Source organism: Rhinolophus sinicus, linkage group LG03, assembly GCF_036562045.2.
Source record: "Rhinolophus sinicus isolate RSC01 linkage group LG03, ASM3656204v1, whole genome shotgun sequence".
Classification (NCBI taxonomy): Eukaryota; Metazoa; Chordata; class Mammalia; order Chiroptera; family Rhinolophidae; genus Rhinolophus; species Rhinolophus sinicus.
Genome location: NC_133753.1, coordinates 80,038,085 through 80,064,451, shown reverse-complemented (window position 1 = coordinate 80,064,451; position 26,367 = coordinate 80,038,085). Strand labels below are relative to the sequence as shown.

The following is a 26,367-nucleotide window of genomic DNA, read 5'->3' as shown; positions in this document are numbered from 1 at the left end:
ATAAGACCCGGTCTTTATAGTATAGTATAATATAACTTTATAATATAATACCAGGTCTTATATTAATTTTTGCTCCAAAAGACACATTAGAGCTGATTGTCCGGCTAGGTCATATTTTCGGGGAAACATGGTACATATTTTCTAGAATGGCTAAAATGAAAAGGACAGAAAAGATGGAGTGTCAGCAGCTATGAGGAGCAACTCCACTTGCTGCCAATGGGAATGGAGATTGGTACTATGTAGGACCATGGTGCGAAATCCGCACTGTGCGGTAAATCCGAACGACTAGCATACCTGTGATCCAGCATCTCCTCCTTAGGAAAGCAGCCAACAGAAATACATGCATCGTTAACCCAGAGCCCTGCTCAAGCATGTTCATACAACACTTATATGAACCTCAAACTAGAAATGTTCCCCAAACCCATCAACAACAGAATGGATAAATAAATCAAGGCATAGTCAAGATAGGATGAGAATGAAAGAACTACAACTACATACAATGTGGCTAAATCTCACCAACAAAATGTTTAGGGAAAGAAGTCAGACAGAAAATAGTGTGTACAGAATGCTTCAATTTATATAAAGTTCCAAAACAGGCAGAGCTGTTGGAAGACAGGAAGGCGTTACACTCCAGATGGAAGAAGTAGTGGCTTCAGGAGTGCTGATAATATTCTGTTTCTTGGTCTGGGTGCTGATTATACAACTATAGTTTGTAAAAATTCATGGAGTTCTATACCTACAATTTTTGAATGGACATTATACTTCAATAAAATTTTGAAAATCTTCCCAGTGTCTGACAATTACTAGTATTCTCTATATGTAAATGTTTATTTCTAGATATATCTACGTAATTACCTTTTAAATATCCACCTACCCCTCTATGGAAGCACATCTTTCTGATCAGATCAGTCCTTTCTGCACAATAAATGGTTTGTTATAACGTGGAAAAGAAGCATGTGGGTTTCCCCCCACTGGCTGTGACTGGCAGCATTTCCTAGTAGACAAGGGCTGAACCCCATACAGCATTTCCAGTGAACTATCTAAAAACACCACTCAGGGTTTTGCATGTGGAACTTGCTTAATAAAGACCAGCTAAGGGGACATCAAAGATTTGTCCCTGAACACAAATCCATAATCAACTAGGTTCTTGAATAAATTGGGAAGTAACCCATTTTTTAAAAAGTGTTGATTTGAATGCACCATGTAAAAACGTTCCATGCTCTGATCTCCTTGTATACTGTATTCTATTTTTATCACGATTTATTACATTATAAAAAAATTAATGTTGATTCTACTATAAATGATGTTTTCTAATTATTGTAATCTGGTAGAAGCATGTCCTATTGATTAGATTACCATGCTAAAAATGACACACAGTTTTATTAATTAAAATATGGAGGCAGGGAAACCAATCCTTAGAATTAGATAATTCTTAAATGTAACACTGTCAGAGGTTTAAAGCTATGGAAACTAGGGGGGAAAAGGTTGAAACAATTAGGTTAGTTTCAAATAATGGATATCTGTGATAGCACTTAAAAATTCTGATTTTTAATTGAAATTTTCAGAGATATTTAACATGCTTTCTTTCAACTGTTGTTTGTGTAAAAATAGAGAATTAAAATTGGAACTATTGGGCTGGCCCGGTGGCTCAGGCAGTTAGAGCTCCATGCTCCTAACTCCAAAGGCTGCCGGTTTGATTCCCACATGGGCCAGTGGGCTCTCAACCACAAGGTTGCCAGTTCAATTCCCCGAGTCCTGCAAGGGATGGTGGGCTCCGCCCCCTGCAACTAAAATTGAACACGGCACCTTGAGCTGAGCTGCTGAGCTCCCGGATGGCTCAGTTGGTTGGAGCGCATCCTCTCAACCACAAGGTTGCCGGTTCGACTCCCGCAAGGGATGGTGGGCTGCGCCCCCTGCAACTAGTAACGGCAACTGGACCTGGAGCTGAGCTGCGCCCTCCACAACTAAGACTGAAAGGACAACAACTTGAAGCTGAACAGCACCCTCCACAACAAAGATTGAAAGGACAACGACTTGACTTGGAAAAAAGGCCTGGAAGTACACACTGTTCCCCAATAAGGTCCTGTTCCCCTTCCCCAATTAAAAAAAAAAAAAAAAAAAATCTTAAAAAAAAAAAGATTGGAACTATTATTTGTCAGGCTTGAAGGAATGCTTAAAACTTGTTAAGTAAATTAAGATGTGTACACTAAATACGATAGCACCTAAATCTAATTCTGTAGCCCATTTTCTTTGTCCAAATTAAAATAGAAAAGGATTTAGGTTTGAAATTCCATATGATTTATTTCCTTACACTGCTTTAGATTTACAAACCATCTCTGGGTAAGGGGACCTTTCCTCAAAAGTTGTTTTTTTTTTCTTGCTGGGGATAAGCAATTTATTACAATACATTCAAAAAAGCCAACAATTAATGTTGACAAAATTAGCTGCAGAGTAGCCACCGAGAGGGAAACCAGCGAAAGATAAAAAATGTGAATACGTACTTGTTTGCCTAAGAAAAAGGGTTTTAATATGGTCACTTTCCCTTTCCTCTTGAATGTGCATCATGTGTGTTGAAGGAAAAATTCTGTTATTTAGCTGTCGTCATGTTCAGTGGCCAATGGGCTGGTCTGGGGGGGCAACTTGGATTTATAAGGGCCTGGACATGGCTTTATATTTAAGTTTGAAGAAACCCTGTGGTTGCCGGCTTCTAAATTGGCCTTTAATTTCTGAATTGATGAGGACGTTCCAGTGCTACTCTTGCTCCCTCCCTTACTTCTCCCTCTTCCTTGTCTCCTTCTCTTTTCTTCTTATTCACACCACTGTCAGAGGTCTTAAGGAGTACTTTCATTTCAAGCCTTTATTTCACAACAGCTCCACTGAAGCAGGATTCTCAAAATAAATAACACCCATTATCAGCCCCCTACCATTGTCTGACAGGAAAACACCAATTAAAAGAAGAAACAAGGTTAATGTCAAAATTACAGCTTTTAGAAAAAACGACCACTAATATTCAGTTTTAGAGGAAACAAGGGGGGAATGCAAGTCTTGGTGAATAGGAAATTGCAGTGTTACAGAAGAAAATGAGTAGCAATTTAAAGTTGCCAGTCAAATAACAACCAGCACCAGAAAGAAATGGCAAAAAAAGGTTAAAAAAGAGGTGACAGATATGCTGATTAAAAACAATCTTAAAAATGAGCTTCCTTTGAACATTAAATGGAAAAATCCAGAGTTTGGATTGCCAACTGTTTACAAAGAAAAGATTATTCAAAAGAACTATGTGACTTAAACAATAACATCTTTCAGATTCTTCTGGGAAGATCAGCAGATAACATGAAATTTAAACTAACATTTGGACTTTGTCCATTTTGTGCACAGTGAAGACATTTTTGGCATGTAATTTAAAATATTTTCATATCAGTTTATCATTCCAAAATATAGTGAAAACACACACATCTGCAGTTGCACCCTGTGGTAAGAAGAAGGAAAAAATGGAAAAGGCTGAGGCCACATTACCTTATATAGAAATAGATAATTCCCTGTATTCATTCTGCACTTATTCTCACCCTTTAATGTATGTAAGATACACTTTTAAGAAATTCTTTGTAAGAGGAAAATCGTTGTGAAAACTTGGGCAAGGGACTTAACCCTCGCTATGCTTCAGTTTCCCCAATGTAAAATACAAAGACAACTGTAGAACTTATGTCCCTGGATTAGTGTGAAGATCTAATAAGTCGATATCTTACTACTCAGGACAATGCATGCACATAGTACCAAAAATAAAGAGAAAAAAAAAAACACAATAAAATAAAGCAGTGAGACAATACGTACTGTTTATTAGATCACCACTATTAAAACATTTGCAATGGCTAGAAAAAGAAAAATTAAAAGACGGTGTCAGAAAGACCATATGTGGCCTGCAAATCCTAAAATATTTAGTATCTGGCCCTTTCCAAAGGTAGTCATCAATCTGCACTCTAATAGATAACCTTGACTGCAATAGCTATAATGTATGTGGAATGCCAGGGATATTTAGATTTTACTCTGGGGTTAAACAGCATTTACTAAGATTAAAAATCGATCATATAACCAAATTAGAATTTCTTGTATAAGTTCAAATATTACCAAAATATTTATCAAAGGAGAGTATTCTGAAGTGTGTCTGATGTCTGCTGCCAGCAAATTGTTAATCAGGTTTTTTTGTTTTTGTTTTTGTTTTGTTAGCCTGGCCTAAGAATGTGATCACCAGGAGCTAACTAACATACCTGTATAGATGCCTCAAGGGTACTACTGCCAAATTAACCTCATTCAGGGCTGTGGGGATGCACAACTCCAGCGGGCAGCAGCCACATTGTATTCTGTGAGTACGAGTTATGCTTTGAGGTTGCCTTTTGAGTAAAAGACAATAGGAATGAAGCCCCCCTGAGCGGTGTAGCACAATGGTACTGATCTAAGCCTCTCTTTTCAGTTGGTAAATAAGGAAAATAATTTACACAATGTATTTTTATTTTGACAGAATATTTGACAAACTCTACCTTGATATCTTCTTGTGAAGAAAGGGAACTATAGTTTAGATGCTGACATAACTTTAAAAAGTTGAATTTTTTTTTCCAAAGATTAAAAAGCATAAACCGATGGATACCAGCTAGTTGGGGGTCAGGGCAGCCAGACGGATGGCTTAACATAAGATAGCGATCTTGGTCCAGCAAAGCTCAACTTAGTTTTAATTCATGATCCAAATGAGAATGTAGAATCTGTGCTTATCAAATTTGCTTATGACATAAAGTTGGGAGACCTAGAGGATACTAGGCATGGTCTCCAAATGAAAAGTTTAACAATGAACCCAAACTAAGTAAAACAATCATTAACAGAAATCAGTCTTTTGCATTAAGCAACCCTCTAAATCATGAGTCCCTCAATATTGATACATGTCATTGATTTTTGAACGAAATGCATTTTGCATTAAAAAGACTCAAGGGATTTTAAAAAGATTGGGTTAAGTATGGAGAACAATCGTCATCCTTAAATAATTGACTTATTATTTTCTTCCTTTTTTAAGTAAAAGAGCGTAAGTTTAATACATTCTTTTCCAGAGGTAAAAATGTAAGGCATGATTTAACTCAGAAGATAAAAAAAGCCGAAGGGGCTTCAAGCCAGGTTTAGCCCAACGATGTATTGGTTTTATTTACCACCCTCTTCCCTCGTGTTTCATTAAACATTTTGAATGAGTTAGTTGCTCACAAGATTGCAAAAAGACAAGATTTCACTTAAATATTTGGATTTTCAGCTTCTCCTGAATCACAGGAAGATCTGGCAACACCAGCCCATCGCTTGTCTGCGGTATTCAGCTGGAGCAGAGTAACAATCTCCTGTCACCAAAGTCCCCACCGGTCCTTACGGTATCACACTTAGGTGCCTGGCCCCTAGGTATTTGAATTTGTGTGACCCCTATAAAAAAAGCACTGAAGAAATTCTGAAAAACTGGAATCTGTCTCCAAATGTAGTGGGTGTGCCTTAAGAAACATTGAGCTTCCTATCAGGGAAGGCCCCTTTGCTGAGGCACAGGTTGTCGTGGATGCCACTGTGAAGATGCTCGCATGAGGCTGGAACTTAGGCGAGGTCGATGTTTATGAATTTATTTTTCTGAAAGAGACTTGCAGTGCTGTGTGCTTCAATTATTTTTATTCTACCGACTCTTAAACATCCATGAACATAACACTTGTGAGTGAAATTCTCATGTTTTAGCTCTGATTTGTATAAACTCCAAATAAATTATAAAATGAAACCCCCAAATGATTGCTGTCAGCATCTCTATAAAAACAACAGTCAAATCTTGGTTTTCATATTTTCGTATTCCAATTTGAGTGTTTACGATGTGTAGACACAGGCTATATTTATATTTCATCATCCACACAGTTTGGGATCAACACTTAGGCACTGTGCTTGGTTGGAACAGTACATGTAGGGATGATCCCCAGGGTCCAAGATTCCCCTTAAGCTAGGTCATTCACAACCAACACTAACAGAAAAACAAGATGATCCTAATTGTGCCAATTTGTCCTAATAATGAATTTTGAAGAGCTGGTACAGACTGTTTGAGATTCAGGTACACACGTGTAGATTTCTTGTTTCAAATGAAAAGCTCTGACTCATCAATGAAGTCAGTGCGTATTTCTACTAAGTGCTTAAGGAGTGGCCACTGTTGTCAGACAAAAGACGTACAAGATAAAGTCCTTGGGAGTGTACTCCCTCGTTGAAGACAAGTCCTACACAGAAGAAATAATGAAAAATAATAAAACAGTATATAAGCAAATATACTACAGACTACACATACAATAGACATTTGGAGAAGGGAAAGATTAACGCCCACTGATGTAATTGGTGGAGAACGAGTCGAATGTGGATAATCCAACTGGGAGGAAAAGATATAAGAAACAGACACAGTATGTGCTAAGAAATGTACTTCTCCTCCAGTAGTGTGGGTATGTGAGAAGCTTGATTACAGAGGTCCTGAACACTCCTTAAGGTTGAGACCTTAAGCATTCTGTTAGTTATTGATGAAAAGGATGCTATGAAGTAATGAGTCTGACAGCATCCTGAAGACCAGCCAGGAGACTAGTGCTCTGATCCAGCTGGGGTGTGAAGAGGAGGCAACCGGTAGGAAAACATGATTCGTTTCAAAAGATGAATGCATTGCAGTTGGCCTTGGGTTGGTGTATCAGCATGATGACAAATGAAAGAGAAATGCCATTCAAAATCTGCAGGACTTCGAGCACACTGGTGTGCTGACAGAAATAGTTTAATATTAAGCTCAGGTTAGAGCCTGTTGCATTTCTTTTGACATTATAGTCTTAAAAGGTGGCATTAGCCATATAGGGAGTTGGGTTAGTTTTCTGCAGAGACAGAAGCAAAGATTGGGAAAGGGCACAAATTTGGAGGTGGAAATAAGCGAAGTTGAAGGGGCTTATGTTGTAATGTCTCTCTCTCTCTCTCTCTCTCTCTCTCTCTCTCTCTCTCTCTCTCTCCTCAGTGAAGTGGGAAGCAAGGGCATCTACTGAGAATGAGTACATAAGGTTAGGAATAGAAGCATGGGGAATGTGGAAAAGCATGCAAGGAATGTGCTAGTCTAGTGATTCGAAAAAATACATAAATAAGATTGCTATTTAAGCAGAGATGAAACAGTATAAATTTGTAGCTGAGTCTGGTATCATGACTTTGAGAATTTTCTCCAGCAATCTTTGATAAGGACTAAGGATACCAAACCAAGAAAGTAGACAGTGGGTAAAAGAGGCACAGAATTTTAAGGTGGTATCTCACATTATTGACGTGAGAAGTCCAGCCTAGATAAGGAGCAAATAAGATCAGAATTCTTGAATATGGGTTGGGAAGTAAAGAAGCATTAGAGGCCACAGAAGAGAGCAGAGGGGATGAGGAAGAGAATAGGTTGTGTATTGGGAAAAAAATTCCTGTGCTCAAGATGTGTAAGTGTGGAAGGCCTATGTGATGGTGTAGCTGCAGGTGTGGCTATGCTGGGGGTAAGTGAGGTTAAGTGACACCTGAAGATGAGGAGTTGTTAGGCCAGAGAGTTAAGGGGTCATCACCATGTATACTGAAGCCATGAAAAATGACAGACACAGGTCATAGAGACAGATGGAGGTTTTAGTGTTACCATCATTGAGAAGGTTGGAACAGCGTCCTGGTGGCAGGAAGTTGAGGTGAGGGAGAGAGTGTTTAAGGGAGATGTCAGTGATTCCAGAAGAGGATTATTGACAAGGTAAAGTTAGGAGAATCATGGACTAGATGAAGCAATGATTAAGGAACTGCCTGTCCCTTGTATGAAACACTTCATGAGTCTCCCTTCATATCCCCTTGGGCCACTGCTTACTTCAGGAATTGCTGCAACAACCAGCTTTACACAGATGTAATGTGACAGCACCTCAGCTGAACTATACGTCTCATCTCTTGCCTCCTGCCCAAGGGCCTTTCCGACAACAAAATGTGGTACTCACTTACGTGTAATCTAAAAATGGAGGGAGTTAACACTGATTGGACAAAACTTGACCAACACTTAGCTGGTGGATACATGCTCCCCTCTTCCATCCTTTGGGCAAACAATTCTGAGGTGCTTTTTCTACAGGGCTCCTCAGAATATCCCAGATGGATTGATCTCCAATTGTCCATAGCAGTGATCAATTTGATAACACACCTTTGTATTGGTTTCCCTGCTTCCTGGGTTCACTCTTTCCATTCCCTGGTATTGCTTGTTAACTAACTGAATGCAAGCCTTGTTGCAGACCTGCTTTCATGAAGAAATCTAAGACTCTTGTCGGTAAGTAGAAACCATTAAGTGAGCAATAAAGAAAGTTTCATGGTCAAGTAAAAAGTCAAGTTTTGGATAGGCTGAGGAAGAACAAACCCTGAAAGATATTGGAGGAGTTTATTACAGAACAAGTTTCAAAATAATCTTCTTGGAGTGGGTAGCCAATCAGAGTTAGAGCAGGGTTGATAGACGAAAGCATGGGACGGAAAAAGAGGGAGGTGAAATATGAATTCTATATGTTAAATAATATCCTCTACACTAGAAAATAAATATACTAATAACCATGAAGGGCACGGTTTAGACAGTTGTATTTATTGCTGTAGCTTTGCATTGCCTTCATCTTCATTTGTTCCACCCTGAACAGATCATCAGACAGTCTAGCCTTGCTGTGTATCTCTATTTCTTGCCAACATGCTGATGTCATCCTATATCCAGTCCTTAAAGTCACTTCAATTTACATTCATGTCTTTTGCCTTTTTCTTGGTGTCTAATTTACTATAGTTTCACTGAACTTACTTTTCCCTAAGTAGGATACATGATCAATTCATCTAAGAGAAAATGTCAAGAAACAAGCTATACGTATACATTATAATACCAAGCAGTGTCCATCGGGGAAAGTTTTTAAAGTACACAGGAATCTATAATTACATAATTTAAAATATACATGTCTATAAACATGCATATTTTTTTTAAGTACATGATTCTGACAGATTGCTAGATTCCTGGGGGAAAACAATTGCAATATCACCACCAAACTTTGCCATATTTCTTGAACTTTTGAAATTTGAACCAATAAATCATAAAATATTTTGAGTCTATTCTGAGGTGAACTTTGTTATTTTTAGACATTCAGTTTCAAATTTTAGACATTTAGAATTTTTTTAGACATTTTGGTTTAAAATTTTAAGTTATAAGAGGCATTGGTCATGAGTTTTAACAAACAGAGAAAAGACATCTGTTGATACTTCCTGAACCTGCTGAGTCATAAGCCATTAAGATTCACCAGACCAGTATCAGACAGCCTGGGAGAGGGGCAGACATGTTTGACATTCAACTGAACCTCGAATTGTTATTGCTTAGAAAGAATTCACAAAGGAGACACATTTGTTTTGGAATCATAGAACACTGAGATCAAAAGAGACCTTTCAAGTCATGGGCTCCGCATTTCCTGCCTGTTTTTATGCTACTGTTTTGTTTTGTTTTCTCTTTCGTGTACTGCTCTTCCTAGCCTTAGATTTGTTCACAGACAACTGTTTATGAAATTATTTCACAGTTAATATTACTGTTGACATTGCTTTACATTCGCAGGTCTCTTGCCCATATCAGTTCTAGGTCTGGTCTTTCTTAACACAGAGCAGTTTCCAATAGCCAATTCCATCACCCATCTCTTCTTACCTGCCCACATTTGTACACGTCAGAATCATCTCATTCTTATACTTAGGGCTTAATTCATAGACACAGCTTTTGAAATTCATAATCTTTACCCAGGCTCTTTCAATTATTTCTGCTATTTGTTTTTCAATTCCTCCTATGTTACCTCTCACCTCTCTAGGTTTAGCAGACATTTTCTTTTCTTAAATATAATTCATTGCCCATCATCATAGTTAGTGATGGCAATTTAAGTTATAGATTTCAAAGTGCAATTCAAGAAAACGTAATCCTAACCATCCAACAGACTCTAATCCACAGAAACAGTCTTATTAGGTACCCTCTCTCCTTGAATAGCTAAACTGTCCAAGCTACTTGGTCATAGCAATGCTAGTGATCAGAATTAAAAATGTATTTACTAAGCATGAATTGGCAGGTGCTTACTAAGCCCCATATAAAACAGGATCGTTTCAGTGCTCTGTCACTAGGAGTCTGAAATATAAGAGTATCCATTTGTACAGCCAGTCAGAGGAAAATATAGTATTTTACTAGCATCTATTTATGTGAAAAGTGTAATGTCATGGACTTCAGCTGCTTTCCACTACTAACTGACCGATTATTTTTGTTGGGGAGGAGGTAATCACCCCTACCCCATGGTCAATTCACAGGGTTCAATTGGAGCTGATTCATGCCCTCCATCACCCAACAAATACCAACATATGCTTACACACACTTACACATACACTCACTCACTCACTCTTGAGGAAGAAGGGAGTACCTGAATCTGGCCTGGCCATTCACAGCATTCGGAATGTTTTTGGAGTGGGAATATGATGAAACTCAGTACAATGAGACTCAATCATGGGACTTTTATCAACCCAATGCAGTTGCTGAGAAGATGGCATAAAAGCATAGCATTGTTGGTGGCCATCTTGCCAACTCTTACAAAGAGTTTTCCGGAAAGAAACAACATAGAGGAAAAGAAATCCAAAGGATGGAGAGAGAAATCAAGTCCTGATGTCATCATTTGAAATCCAGAAGATGGTCAGATCAATACTGAAACCAGTTCTGCTTCCATACTTTCCAGTTATATGAGTCAATATCTGTCTTGTGTAAGCAAACTTGATTTGGGTTCCTGTCACTTACAACTGAGAGTGTCCTTATTAATGTATGTAGTTCGCCAAATAACCAGTTTGACCAGTTTTTTTGTATCAGATCTTTTGCATTCCAAAGCACTTGTCAAAGTGAGATCTAGATACCACTTGTTTCAGAATCACATGGAATGCTCACAAAATGCAGATTCTAAGACTGTACTCCAAACTTCTTAATCAGAACTATAAAGACGAGGCTTGGGAACCTCGTTTTTGTCAAGTTACTTCTGGTGATTTTATGCACATTAAATTTTGAAAAATATTACTGAAATCATAACTTTAGATTGTATCAATTCAGATCAACCAGTTTTTTTTGTTTGTTTTGTTTGTTTGTTTTGTTTTGTTTTTAATCAAATTGACTGGCAAGTTCTGTCAAATAGCAATTCTTTTCAAATAATTGATCATAAAATTTTAAATGTCAGTATCGATATAGATAGAAAGAAACTACTTAGGGCACATGTGAAGGAACTGTCATGGGACTTACATTTTTAAGTAACTGCAGGAAGGTAGGAAGGGAAAATTAAGTAACTTTACCTTAAAGAGGTACAGGAATCAAAACAGACCACATGGAGACATATGACTATTTAGTATCTTTGTTCTTTCAGATGTGGAATTGACTTTCAACTTCTCCAATATGGCATTAATTTCCCACACTTGAATAATTCCTCATTTCCCAGAGAGCATTGGTACAATGAAATATTATTCATTTGTGACGACCCTAAGGATCCCTCTGCATCTTTGGACCTTTTCTGTTACATTTAAATGCACATGTGTTTAATTAGTTACATTTTTAGAGCAGACACCTGGAAACTCAAGAAATTCACGTCCAAATCAGTATGAGACGGGATGGACTATATGAAGCAAAACCAATATGAATCTGTCGACTGGCCAATAGATAAACATATTGTAGTATATACGCAGCAAAAAATGAAAAGAAATATTAACACACTCAACTCTATTGATAAATCTAAAACTCCTTAGGCTGAGTGAAATAATTCAAACACAATAGAGTGCAATTCTGATATGAAATTCTGGAAAAGACAAAGCTACAATGAGAGAATGTAGATCAGTAGTTGCCAAGGTCTGGCAATGAGAAGGCATCTGATACAAGGAGGTACAAGAGAACTTTCTAAGGTGATGGAATTGTTCTGTATCTTGCTTGTGGTGGAGGTTGCATGACTGTACCTAATTACCAAATTTTATCAAGCTGTACACCTTAAATGAGTGAATTGTATTGTATGTAAATTATACCTCAATAAAACCATTATTAAAAAGTGAACTTGACATGGAGTGGGAACAGATTTTATCAGAGCAGGGGCAGGAGGACCCAAACAACAGTTCTACAGAAGCAGGGGCTGAAGTCCCGAGAAACCACCCATGACCTGGAGATGCAGGCATTTCCCAGCAAAGGAAGGACCTTGGCGGTCTAAAGGGGAGGAGAGAGAAACTCTTATGCTAGAATGGCAACTTCCTCACTGGCCCTTGTTTATGTTGCTGGTTGGTTTCAGTGCCACAAGTTATCAGAGATAGAGGAGGCTCAAAGCTCTACCTGAGGGGACTATGGGAGGAATGAGGCCTTTTGAATGAGCTCACTGATAGGAACATAGCAACATAGGAGGTAGGGACCAGGAAAGGACTTCAAAAGATAAGAGGAACACACAGAGGCATCCAGTGTGGGCATCTGTGGTGTGCAGCTAACTGGGAAGCAAAAGGACACCTCCGAGTCTAGAGAACATTTGTCTAGAGACCAATGACCTTTTGTTGTAAGCTAGTCTCCTTAAAATTATTTCTAAGATGTCACCAGGTTATTTACCCTAGAAACAAGCTCTAAACCATCCACAGGTGAAAAACTGAAGGATACTAGTAAATATCCATTGAATTAAAATGTTATCTTCTGTGGGGGGGGAAAAAAGCTCTGTAAAAGATAGGGAAAATCGCCTCTGCAAAATCGAGGGCATTTAGTAAGCAAGCTTGATTACAGCAGCTTTACCCCAGACCTTCCCAATGAGAATGAAAGGATTTTTTGTTTTGCTTTGTTCTGTTTTTTGAGAGTATTAGCCCATAAATATCCTGTTTGCCTGCTGAGAGACCAATTGAATGCTGTCCATTTCATGAACCCCTTAAAAATAATAGGGTGCCCCCATCAGGAGTATTTTATGAGCCAAAGGATGGATTTGGGCTGCCAACTAGGATAACTTTTTATTTAAACCTTAATTTTCTCTTTTACTCATTTGCTGTTATAAAGCAAATGAAATTTGGCTTTTAAAAAAAGTGGTAATTCATGTAAAGAAACAATTAGAAGGATTATTAAAAATCCATAAATTATATTGAATTTATAAAAAGCTCTTAGTGCCAATAAATAAGTCATGTCCTTATCTAGACACATTCAAACTGGGCATCCATAAAAAAAGCACAAGGAAATGAAAAGTTCAAATGGAAGAAGAATCACTAGATGAATTACTTCATCCTAAATGTTGCAATTGGCTTCTTTTACAGGAACAATTTTTTTTTCCAGAGGTGATAAACGCAGAACCTCATCAATCTAGCTCTTTACCCTTGGCGGATACTTGTCTTTCTATATAGCTTTTTTTTTTTCCTCTTTGGCTCCAGACACAAAACAGAGTATCTTTGTGATCCAGGATTTGTTTGAAGAGATTTCATCTGGAAAGAAGTCAAGCAGGGTACTAGCAGGGGAGCTTTTACAGATTATGACCTGTAATCTGGTTAATACTGTGAAACACAAAAATCTGAATGTTGGGATAAGACGACTTCATATGTGGCCATGTGCCCTATCTCCCCCAGCCCCTGGGAAGTCAACCCAGAAACTGTGAAGAACCCGGCTTGCACATGCTGGCAGGCTAAAGGGGAAGATAACATAGGTGTAATAGTATATGGTCCAAATCTGGCATAGGGTAATCATCTAATAATAGGATTCACTTATTCTGCCATTATTGCCAATAGGAATCAATTTCTTTTTAAGTCTGGGATATCATATCCATGGTTTTTGATAAAGAGAGGGTGTTGGGATTGCATGTAAGGCTTTATTTTCACCCAGATATTTGAGTTAGTCCTTAAAGTTTTAGTTTTTTACCAAAAGGTTACATAAAACCAATATTTAACTTTACATATCCATTTGGAGATCCGTAAATTTTAATTTGGCCTCTTTTAGGAAACATCTGCTGAAAGTAAATCTTCATAGCATCTAAATTAAATTGTGAATATGTTTTCCCTTCTTTAAACACAAAAAAGTTTCTAGGAAATACTAAATGATGTACTTTTTCTATTCAAAATGATAGATTAATGTTTGTTTCCAAACTCAAATTTGGTGCTTTTTAGGTTGTTGCTTAAAGCTTTTGTTTTTGTTTTAATGGCCATGTTCAAGTCCTAAGACATTATTTTTGTTTTGAAACTATAAACAGGTTTTGCACAGATGAGAGACGTGTGAGACGTCTCAGTGCTTATTGCTGCTCAAATAACATTAAAGTTCCTGATTCTCTATGAGCGAACTTTTTGTAGACTAGTTGGGGAACAAAATTTCATTTTTAAAAGTACTGCAGGGGAAAAAGTAAATTTCAGACAATTGACTTATACAGTAACTCTTAGAAGTAATCCATTCATCAGTTGAGAGCTTCTGTGATTATTTTTCTAATGTCAATTATTTGCCGTATTGGTTCAGAAACTGAAGTTAGGTTAAATAATTTTCTCAAAAGGTTCAGAGACCAAAATGACTAGAAATTCCAAGACACATCCACTCTACAGATTTTTCATCTCATTCACCTTGCACGTTGTTATCTTGTTCATACATAAACTCACTTGTCAAAAAATGAGCCAAAGCATTGTTCCAAGTGAATTTTAAATGTAAACATTTTTTAAAAAAATCCTTTTGGGTAGGCAAGACAGTAGAGTTTAACTCTCAATTCTTCAATGACTTAGTGGAAACGATCAGTTCTAATACCACCTTTACCAACCCCCAGTGTTCATATTAAACCTCATTAAAAAACCTATTTTGCACATTTTATATGTGTAGAGAAGAAAAAGAAAGTGAAAAAAGTACACTTTCAACCTGAAAAATGTATGGCTGACTTAGGAAGTTTCTCTACCCTATTTTCTCTATGTATTAACCCTGCTTCTCAATGCATTTTTACAATGAGATTTTCAAAAACAGATTTATTTTAATAGGAAATACCCAATAAAATGTAAGATACAGTTAATACCATTCTGGGATAGAGCAAAGTGTTAATGCAAAAAGAGCATACATTAGAGGACATGTAACCTTTCCCAGAATGAACTTCCCACATAAATCCTTTCCTTTCTGTGGAGGCTGTGAAACAAATATATCTAGGCTGTCAAAATCGAAAAGCTTTTGATTCCAAGTAATAAGGGGCCTGGGGCAAGTGACATAATTTTTATACCATTGTCCTCATTTGTAAAATGACAATACTTTCTCATTCTACAACACTTTGAAACACTAAAAAATATTTTTAAAAGTTTCAATTTTGTAGAGGTACCCTCTAAAGTATCGGTCTTTAAATTCAAAAACCACTGGACCATTTGACTGTGACTTTTAAATGCCTGAGCAGGTGAATTCTAGTTCTTTTGCATAACCAAACCTCCTCCCCCCTTTCTTTTAATCAACAAGATTTCTAAGTTTGAACATTTATAGTGTGATACAAGTTTATATGATACCCTCCCACATGCGTCATTCCATTTGATCCTACGGCAGCTCTGTGAGGCAGATGTGATGTTTCCGGTATGGAACCTGAAGGACAAAGAAGCTAATATCTTGCCTGAACTTTGTAACCTGGAAGCAGTGGAGCTCAGCTTTGAACGTAGATCTGCTGGGTCACATTGTCATGTAGCCGCATACGATTATGGTGGGGGACCCAGTCAGTTTCTCATCAGGGAGGAGAAGGCCAGGCTTTTCTTTATCCCTCTTGTTTTCAGAGTTCCCTTAAAACCCACCAGAACAATGAGATGAGTTCTCAGGAAGGGATGTGTACATACAGCCCACAGAACACAGATTCTGTCTAAGCTCCATGGAGTTTTATATAGTTCAACTAAGAATGGCTAATTGTTAGTCCTTTACCTTATTTGTTCCAAATACTTTTTTCGAACGATCAAATGGGAGATGGGAGTAGGAGGGAATGAGCAAGAATGCAATGCCAGTAATCACGGTGAATAACAGTCTTAGGGGTAAAGTGACAGCTCAAGGCTTTACTGTCGTCATAAAAGTGGTGCCGTTTTAGAGCTTTGAGATGAGCAAATCTCTGGGGTCTATGTCCGTCGTGATTCTAATAGCATTAGAAAGGGTGAGTTGGTATAAACAATAACAAGATTTATGTTAGCGCAAACTGCTGACTTATTGACTCTAATTTTGAAGAGGAGAAAAGAGAAAGTGAAACTAGACCGGGTTCTTGTTAGGTCCCTATTTATGGGAAAAGTGAGAAACTTGAGCGATTCTAGTGGATAGTAACACTGGGGAGGCAAGCAACTGATTCCAATGCCTTAAGATTATTGTCGATAGAAGTAAAATGGAAAAAGAGGCAATTTTAAAAAAGCCGTAGTGTGGCTGTTTTGCATTGAAGGTTTCTAACCCCCGAAAGGCACTGACACAGCTGAATGGGACAATTGCATACGCAGAGGAACGGAGATTTTGAAATCCTATTTTGTGGAACAAAACATCTAACCTAAAGTGGCTACCAGTGGAAAAATAAAACTCACTCATTCATTTAGGATTTGTCTTTCAGCTGGTAAAATGTACCTGAAGAAAAAAACCCCAGTATTTGACTCTTCTACTAGGACTTAACTTATATACCATATTGTGTGAATAAGGGATCTCACCTCCCTTACCTTCTCCCCTCCTTGGTCAATAAAAGACTGAACCAGACTGTTCTCTTTTTTGTTTATTATCAGTCAGAAGAGGTACTTTTCTACACTGTGAAAACTTCCCATTGGCTTTGTGATTATTTTTGAGCTTTCACACACATTTTGGCTGCATTGGTTTATATTAACGATCTCATTAACTCAGCTAGATCTTTTCAGCGACAAAAGAAAGTCCCTTATTATATTTTTATAAATGGAAAGTTCATCTTCTTAAACATCACATGATTATAAAAACAAACATGTAGGAAAGGAGTCTCTGGCAATGGAGGGGACTTAACCAAACGGTCATTGACAGATCTTAATAAAAGAAAAATCAAGCTTAAAATAAGGAATCAAATACCTGAGCACAAGATTTGCTTCCATAATCTGGGAATTTTATGGCCTCCCTAAAGGAAAGAGTATGTGGTCTGTTAAATCTGATCATAAAATATCTCTTTGAAACCTTAAAATGTAATGTGTCGGATGTTCAATCCATTCAGTATGGGCCAGATGTATAGCTAAGATGTCAGCCCCCTAATTTCAAGACAGTTCTGGTGTTACTGACACAGTCTATAGCCTTCAAAAAAAGGATGGAAACTATATAGCTGAGGATAGATTACATGTATTCTGATAGAAATGCACTGTTGTAGTATATTTATTAGATATATTTGAATATCATATGTACACATCTACTTTACTTTTCTGTAAAAGACATGGAAGGGCATAAATTAAACTCTTAAATGGTTATCTATGGAGACTGAGAATGGTTAAAAGCAGCTTTTACTTTTCATTTTATACATTATTGAATTTGATTTTTTTACAACAAGAATTTATTAGTTTAGTAATTTAAAATAAAGTCAATACAGTTTTTTTTCTAAACTATGTATGGAGTGATAGGAGACATTTAAAAAATATATCTGGTAGTCTCAGATGAGTTCAGTGTACAGTTAAAACCAAATATTTTGGGGTGATCTTAAAGCTAAAACAGAAACCATGATGTTGGAAGCGTTATGTTTATATTTACTAGAGTGACGCAATAAATTCACTAATTCATCCTAACTTTTTGTGGCCTTCGAGATGCATTTAGAATCAAGAAGTCAGCAGTTACTTCTGCTTCAAGAGAATGAATGATTACCCCAGGTTAGCAACTGATCGAATACCAAAAGTTCATCCCAACAAAAGAACATTTTAGAGTACCAATTCTAAGGGTGCATGTTATAAAAAGACATACTCTGACAGTTTGGAATGGAGAACTCATGCTCAAGAAGTAGAATAATAGCAAGATTTTAGGTTTTTGCTTGCTTGCTTGTTTGTTTGATTTTTATGAGGCCAACATTACCCTGATACCAAAACCTGGTAAGGCTAACACAAAAAAAGAAAATTACAGACCAATATCTCTGATGAATACAGATGCAAATATCCTAACCAAATTCTAACAAATTGAATACAACAATGCATTAAAAAGATTGTACATCACGACCAAGTGAAGATTTTACCTTTTGAGCAGGATCGTTGACAAGCCTATGCTGCTTAGCAAGTTGGAATGCTCTGGGCATAGAGCGCTCTGTATCCTGACATGTGCAGTCTTAAACTGAACAAAGCATGTGTTTAAAGAGACATGTTTCCTGTGAGAATGGAGGTTAGTAACCAGACTACAGTTAGGTTTGTTTGTCTGCAAATATTTAAAAAATATGTAGTAGAAACCAAGGACCTGGAGCTGAGGTGCTCAAGTGAGGGAAAAAGGGGCAGGGGGAAGGGACAGTCATGAGAAGCCGGTGGGGACTGGGAGCTTAGAGTTGTTTCAACCAATAAATCAAGTCACTGATAAAGGTATAAGAAGACCAAGTTCACAAAAGTCCAGAAATAGTGGCTTTGCAGAAGACTCATCCTCTCTAAAGCAATTGAACAAGGAGAAAAAGGGCAAGAAAAAGACACTTCATAAAGCCAGGCCTAAACGAATGCTTTTTGCCCTACACCTTCACATTTACACTTAACCTAAAAAGATTAAAATATCATAATAATTCTGAGATTTCTGGCTCTCAAGATTTCCATTATGACACATCAATAAAGCCAGGCAAGGTGACTGAGGAAGAACGGCCGGTTTTCATTTCCTGCTCATTTGAAGGTCACTTTTGGAGATAAAGATTATATTTTTGCAGAACCAGAGGATACACGAACATTTCTAGAAACTTGTAACATCAGATGTTCAGAATGAGCGCAGGAAAATGAATGATCCTATTAAGATACTTCTGACCATAAATCAGAAGTGTTAAGCTCTGACTTGCTAACTGCAGCTTCCCATTTGACTCATTTGAAAATGGAACTGATGTGAATATAGATTGATCAGAAACGCTCAGTATCATTAGAGGTGCCTTGTCAGCTACCACTCACAGGTCTTAGATTGAAACACAGTGTGTCTAGTACCCAGAGACAAATATTTGCCTTGTTTCTTTGTTAAGTGACTCTGTACGAATAGCAGAAAAATGGGTGTCATGCCTATAATACAAAAGAACTACTTGTGTTAAAACTTACAGGGTCACAGGGAAGAGTGGTGAGCAATTTAGCAACGTCGAACACTGGGGAAGGGTGATCTCGTTTTCAAGGTAACCCCTCTGCCATTTGCAAAAGCATCCATTTCTCCCCTTGTCCCGCTGTTACAGCCTCCCTCCCTCTAATGTTCTGTTATATTTTGCTTTGATCCTCTCTAATGAGCAATCCTTCAGCAAGAAAGATGTGGACCTATCTTCTGCCATTTCTTCTGAGTTCTTAGTTCCCAGAGACTTTTCCCAATATAGCTTAGTGACATTCTGCCACTTACTCATGGACAAGTGATTCAAGCCTTCTGAGCCTCAGTTTTCCCATCTGCAAAATGAAGCTAAAATAATTCTTCTCCCAGATGGTTGATGCATAGAATATAGAATTAGATTTCTTAATGTGTATGAAATACCTGACATTTTAATAGGTGGCCAACAAATGGTATTATCTTCCTTCTACTAAAAAGGTGCCAGTGGTAAAGATAAACTCTTTGACAACAAAAAGCCCAACCCTTAAGGGATGCAAATAACTTTTTTTTTTTTTTTTTTAATGAAAACATTGATTACAATTACCTGTGTGTCTCTAGAGCTCCACACAGTGCTGGGCACAATAGATACTCAATAATGTTTGCATAATACATCTTGCTCAAAATGTCCTCTATAAATGCAAGTAGGTCAACCATTTAGATGGTCGACTGAGGGGAGGAAAAGCCATCAGAGTAACGTAAGAAATGTCATCAGCAAGCATCCGTGATTGAGGCAGGTGTTCCTGAGCTTGGGGAAAGCCTCTGACTGCTTCCTTTCAGAACAGGCTGTGCTTGCCATGCCTCGTGTCACTAACCAACACAACTCACAGAACAGAACATTAGAAACAACAATCGAAGAACTTTGTAAGTGTTACTTATCCTTAAATGTGAAATAGCAACTTGTATACTTATATCTGCAAAGTAGACAGCAGAGACACCAGACATGATCTCTAAAAGAAATAAAATTTGGATCTTATATATTCCCATATAACTGCCATAGGCATTACTATTAGGGAGGTCACATATGAAGATAATTATATGTCTAATTATAAAAAAGCACCCTAAGAACAAAATAAAGACTCCATCTATAAATTATAATTTTACCACGCAGGCAGTTTTTTAAACTTCGAGTTGTTGAGAAATATTAACAGAACTAAGTATTTTCATAGTTAGACTTTGAATAATAAGCTATCGCCTTTTAATGATAAAATGCTACTAAAAAAAGAAAAATGAAATTGGAGAAAAATTTCACAAAAGTTTTTTTGGACAAGTCTATAAAATTCTAAAGGAAATACAGTACTTCAAATTAAGCAGACTTCGCTGAAAACTCAAAGTGCATGTGAACTGAATTTTTTTTTTCTAGTAAATAAATGATCAAAACACTGTGTTATAGAATCCAGAATCTTTTCTATCTCCTGAAAAATTCCTGGACAGAATACGCTACTTTTGTTTTTGACATGGTTTTGGTGCTTGTAGGGATGACTTTTGCACCTAGGTACAAATATTGTAGTTTGTAAGGCTTTGGAAGTTATTTGTTTGTTCATTCAGTGACATGCCAAGATTTTATTCTTCTGTTTTATTTTTTTCACAAGACTCAGTTTTCTTTATTCAAGTTGGAAAATTTAATTAAAATAATTAAAATATCAAATGTTTCTCAGAAATTCTGAAACTATTCACTAATGCTGTTTGGTGTAGATGTTAAAATCACAAGCAAAATATTTGAAAATTAGGCTGTCAACTAACCACCTATGAAGGTATTTTCAAGGTCTTCCAAATGTCATCAAAAAAGAAAAAAAGAAAGAAAAGAAGAGTAGAATGTCTTATCTTTATTGTATATTATATATTTGATCATATACTACACGTATAATGCTCACATTTTCCTTCCTTCCTTCCTTCCTTCCTTCCTTCCTTCCTTCCTTCCTTCCTTCCTTCTTTCCTTCCTTCATCTGTTCATTTAGATGCTCATTCTACAATTTTGTTATAGTTTCTCCATAATGCCCTAAGCTTTGGATATAATTATGAAAGAATTCCATCATACTCCCTGCCCTTATGGGCCTTAAAATCTAACATGGGAGACATACATTAATTATTTTTAAAAGTCACACAAGAGAATAATTACAAATCATGACAAGTACTTAAAAGAAAATGTATTGGGTGATATAAAAGCATAGAATAGGGAACCTGACCAGGTTTGGTGGCTCGGAAGACTTCCCTGAGGAGGACAGTTGGATTGAGGTATAAAGATTACTGGCTAGGTATTCATTATGGAAACAGCTAGAAATGAATGCCAGTTTGCGAACCTAGTTTAAAAAGTGGGAAAGAATCATTCTACTTTTCAATAAGTAGAAAAAAAGGCCAGTGTAGCTAGAGACTTTGAAGGAATGATTCCCAACCCTGACTACACTTGCAGAGCTTTAAAAAACACCGGGTCTTGGGCTCAATCCCCAGAGATGTAGAATCATTGTGGGATAAGCTGGTATGGGGGTTTTTTGTTGTTGTTTGTTTGTTTGTTTGAATTTCCCAGGTGATTTTAATGCATAGCCCAAATCCAGATCTACTGCCTTAGATTTAGGGGGAGTATAGCTGGAGAAAAAGCTTGGGATTAGATCATATAGCACCTTTCATGCCTTCTTAAGGTGTTTGGTCTTTATAATAAGAGCAATGGCAAGCTGTTGAAAGATCACACAAAAAGTGAATCTATAAATGTAATGGCAGCTGAAACATCCAATGGTCACAATAACAGCAAATCATTAGTTTTAGTGACCTGAATACACTCATTTATTCATTTAGTCATTTCTTTTCCCCTGTGGAAAAACTGTTTATTGAGATATTTATTGCGATTTGTGTTTTTCTCTCCTCCATTTCTTTCTCCTTCAGGTAACCTCCTTTGCCTCAGGGGAGAATTTGAAGTAAATGCTCTTGCCATATCTTGCAAAAATTTCTTATCATTTAAGATATTATTTCATGTGACCTAGAGTAGAAGGGAAAAGATAGTAGTGCCTGCAAATATCAGTGTTGATTGGGGCCGGAGGATGTAGAAGAGCTCACGCAAGAGTGGAGTGGGGTCACAAGTGGTGATATTGGAGTCCTTCAACTAACAATTTCAAGGGATGGTGAAGAGCTGGTGAGCACACCTTCCCCTACCATTCCAACTGTCAGTTTATTAATGTTGCATTTTCTACCATCCTTGAAGGATTGGGGCTTATGGTTGAGTTTAAGTTGATTTAAAGAAAATAAAGATATGTGACATATCTAAGGTACTAAAGTTATGGTTGCAGATTCACAATCTTTATATTACATTGGACTACGTAAGTGAGTGTATGTATATGACAGTCATTGTGCTAGAGACTTGGAATGGAGTAGCACGTAAGCTAGTCCCTGGCTAGAGCTCACGGCACAATGAGGAAGAGAGATGAAAAATAAAATTAAAATCATTCTGTAAGAGAAGTACTAGAAAGAAATTTGCAGGGATGGTGAATGTGTGGGAAGATTACTAATATAGTGGTAAGAGATGGGAGCACTAAGATGACATTTAAGCTGAAAACCAAAACAGCTAGAAGTGTCCAGGAAAGAGGGAGACTGAGGGAACCTGAGTTAAAAAAATATGGCCAAACAGTGTGGCTGTTTTTTCAGAAGCATAAAGAAGAACAACATAAGATGTGGTTTTAATGGTAAGAGTCAGATTATATAGGGCCTGAGGTAGGGAATCTGAATTTTATTAAGTACAGTGGGAAGCCATTGAAAAGTCTTAAGCAAAGGGGTAACATGATCCAGTTCTAAATTAATTATAAAATATTTCTAATATACATAAAGGTACAGAGAATAAGATACTTGTATCTTATCCACTACTTTTATTTAATAAATGTTACAAGTATCTTTTTAAAGATCTAAACTTCTACCAATGCATTTGAATCTTTCATTCCTCTTCTTATTTTTCCAGAGGAAACAAGTATCCTGAAGATTTTGACTTTAAGAGACCAGCGTTACCTTGATACCAAAACCAGACAAAAACATCATAAGAAAACTGTAGACCAACATCCTTTATGAATATAGATGCAAAATTCCTCAACAAAATACCAGCAAACTGAACCCAGCAGCATATTAAAATGATTACACACCAAGATCAAGTGGGATTTATCCCAGAAGTGCAAGGTTGGTTTAACATATGAAAATCAATCAATATAGTACACCATATTAACAGAATCAAGGGAAACCAATATGATCATCTCAATAAACTCAGAATAGGTATTTGAAAGAATCCAACTCCCTTTCATGATGAAAGCATTCAGCAAACGAGGAATAGGAGGGAACTTCCTCAGCCTTACAAAAGGCATCTATAAAAATCCACAAATAACATCATATTTAATGGTAAAAGACGAAATACTTTTTCCTAAGATCAGGAACAAGGCAATAATGTCTGTTCTTGCCACGTCTATTCAGTATTATACTGGTGGTTCCAGCCAGGATAATTAGGAGAGAGAAAGAGAGAGAGAGGAAGGGAAGAGAAGGGAGGGAGGGAAGAAGGTAGGGAAAGAGGAAGGAAGGGAGGAAAAAAGTAATAAGGAAAGAAAAGAAGGGAGAGAAAGGGAGGGAGGGCGGAAGGGAGGAAGATCATCTCGATTGAAAAAGGAAGAAGTAAAACAATCTCTATTCAGAGATGACATGATTTTGTATATAGGAATTCCTGTATATATACATACACACACTCACAAACTCAACTATTAGAGCTAATAAAAGAGTTCAGCAAAGGTGCAGAATATAAGATCATTATATTAAAAAAATCAACATTTCTATGTATCAGCAATGAAAATTTTGAAAACTAAATTGAGAAAATAATTCAATTTACAATAGCATCAAAACTGCTAAATTCCTTAGGAATAAATTTAAACAAAAGAAGTGCAAAATGTATACATTAAAAACTATGGGGAGTGACATCATAGGAATAGCAGCAGCGGGGCGCACTTTTTGAGTTCTCCTCCGGATCTTATCACAAACGGGACATCTATAACCCATCAAAGGACTCTCTGCTCATTACACAGAACAGCTAAGATACTCATGCAAGGATTACTTGAAGGTGGGCAAATTGGGCTAGCGGGGGAAGAGGGAAGGGAGCGGAGTGGAGACGAGGCCCGCATCTGCAGCAATGGAAACACGGTCTATATCTGCGGCTATGGAAACGCGGCCGGCATCCACAGCTGCAGAGACGCAGGGTATCCCAGGACAGAACAGAGAACACAAAAGCCTGGAGGTGGGCTTTTCCCCTGTGTCCCACAGCTGATCTCTCCCGCTGAGGGGGCAGCATATCCAGCATTTGAGGCAATAACCTCAGTGAGACCTCCAGTTGGGCCCTAGGCCGGACAAAGGACACAAACTCCATACCTGGGTCCCTCTCCCCGCTCTTCCAATCCTACCCCCACCCTTCCCGAGACTTAAACTGGCCCCTGAACTGAGGAGTAGTGTCAGATTACAGAGGAGCCTTAGTGCTCAGGCTCTGGGAAGACTGGTGGGCAGCTCTGACCCAGGGAAGAGGCTGGGAAGAGTGTAATTTTTGCTGGGCTAGGAGAGAAGAGACTCCTCCACCACCAGCCACCACCTTATTTGGCTTGTGGGAAAAGTGTGACAAGGCTGGGCTGGCAGAGAGTAGATCCCTCCATCCCCAACACCCACCCTTTCTGGCCTGCATAGGGCAGGGAAATTACAACTGCAGAGGCACTCCCAGGGGTCAGCAGTAAGCGGCAGATAGAGCTCTGCAGCAGCTCAGAAATCTCCCGTCTGCCACACACACACACACACACACACACACACACACACACATACACACACTGAAGAAGTGCCCTAAGACTCAGGAGAACTGGACACAGGGCTCGTGGTGCTACTCTCAGTGCGGATATGTGCAGGCAAGAGCAGAAACTGCACTGACTTTGTAGAAACCACCATCCAGACCATTCAGCCCCACGCATCTAAATCTGTAGTTCCAACATCACTCTGGGCACCAGGTGACTGGCTCTGCCTGCACAATACGCAGAGGACTCTTTGGTACAGCAGAGGACAACCTGGAGATTACTTGGTGGGCTTAAGCCAAGACTGGTGCTGCTTTTTGTTTTGTTTTGTTTTGTCTTTATATCTTTGATATCTTTGCCTGTGTTGAGTGGGGGTTGTCAGTTGTTTTTACATGTGAAGGTATTTGATTTTTTCTTTGTTGTTGTTGTTGTGCTAGGTGATTTGCTTTGTTCTGAAATTGCCCTACCAGGGCCCAGCTTAAAAGGCACAAGATTCAACACACCCAGAGGCTAACTCCAGGCCAAACCAGAGTACTACCAGGTTTGACCTACAAGTTACACACCCAGAGGGAATTCTCTACAGGCACAAGAACCAATAGAGGCCAAACCACATTTAAGTGGTCAACCCTCACACAGCAGAACACCCTGCAGTGGGCAGAGCCAAGTCTCACAACTAGTCAGACTAGGAGTTAACCCCACCAACTCACAAGGGAAAAGCAATTAAAGATCTTCTTTAACAGGACAATATACGCAAAACAAGAGTCACCTTTGGAGCACACGCAGAGGAGAAGAACGAAGTAGTGCAAGTCAAATATAAAGGACACATACTACATAAGATAACCCAGCAAGAACTAAGAACTCTAGGGGATCTACCTAATACATCGAAGCAAACACAGAGAGTCAGCCAGAATGGGGAAACAAAGAAACATATCCCAAATAAAAGAACAGAAGAAACCTCCAGAAATGGAACCAAATGAAACAGAGGTAACCAACCTATCAGAGACAGAGTTCAGAACACTGATGATAAGAATGTTTAAGGAGCTTAGAGATGACATAAAGAAGGATAGAGAAATCATAATGAACAACCAGTTAGAACTAAAGAACACAATTACTGAAATAAAGAACTCACTTGAAGGAATTAACAGCAGGTTAGATGAAGCAGAGGATCGAATCAGCGACTTAGAAGACAAGTTAGCAGAGATCACCCAAACAGAACAACAAAAAGAAAAAATAATAAACAAAATGAATATGGTTTAAGAGACCTCTGGGATAACATCAAGTGCAACAACATGCGCATCATAGGAATACCAGAAGGTGAAGAGAGGAAGC

The 26,367-nt window shown here is 37.9% G+C and overlaps 1 long non-coding RNA gene across 1 annotated transcript in view; it reads left to right on the top strand.

The window, feature by feature from the left end:
• LOC141570623 (uncharacterized) overlaps positions 1–5,757 on the top strand; it is a 30,744-nt gene extending 24,987 nt beyond the window's left edge. The window contains exons 2-3 of the long non-coding RNA XR_012494832.1: positions 4,222–4,357; positions 5,285–5,757. This is a non-coding gene — a long non-coding RNA (uncharacterized LOC141570623). The remainder of the gene's footprint in view (positions 1–4,221; positions 4,358–5,284) is intronic.
• The last annotated feature ends 20,610 nt before the right edge of the window (positions 5,758–26,367 follow it).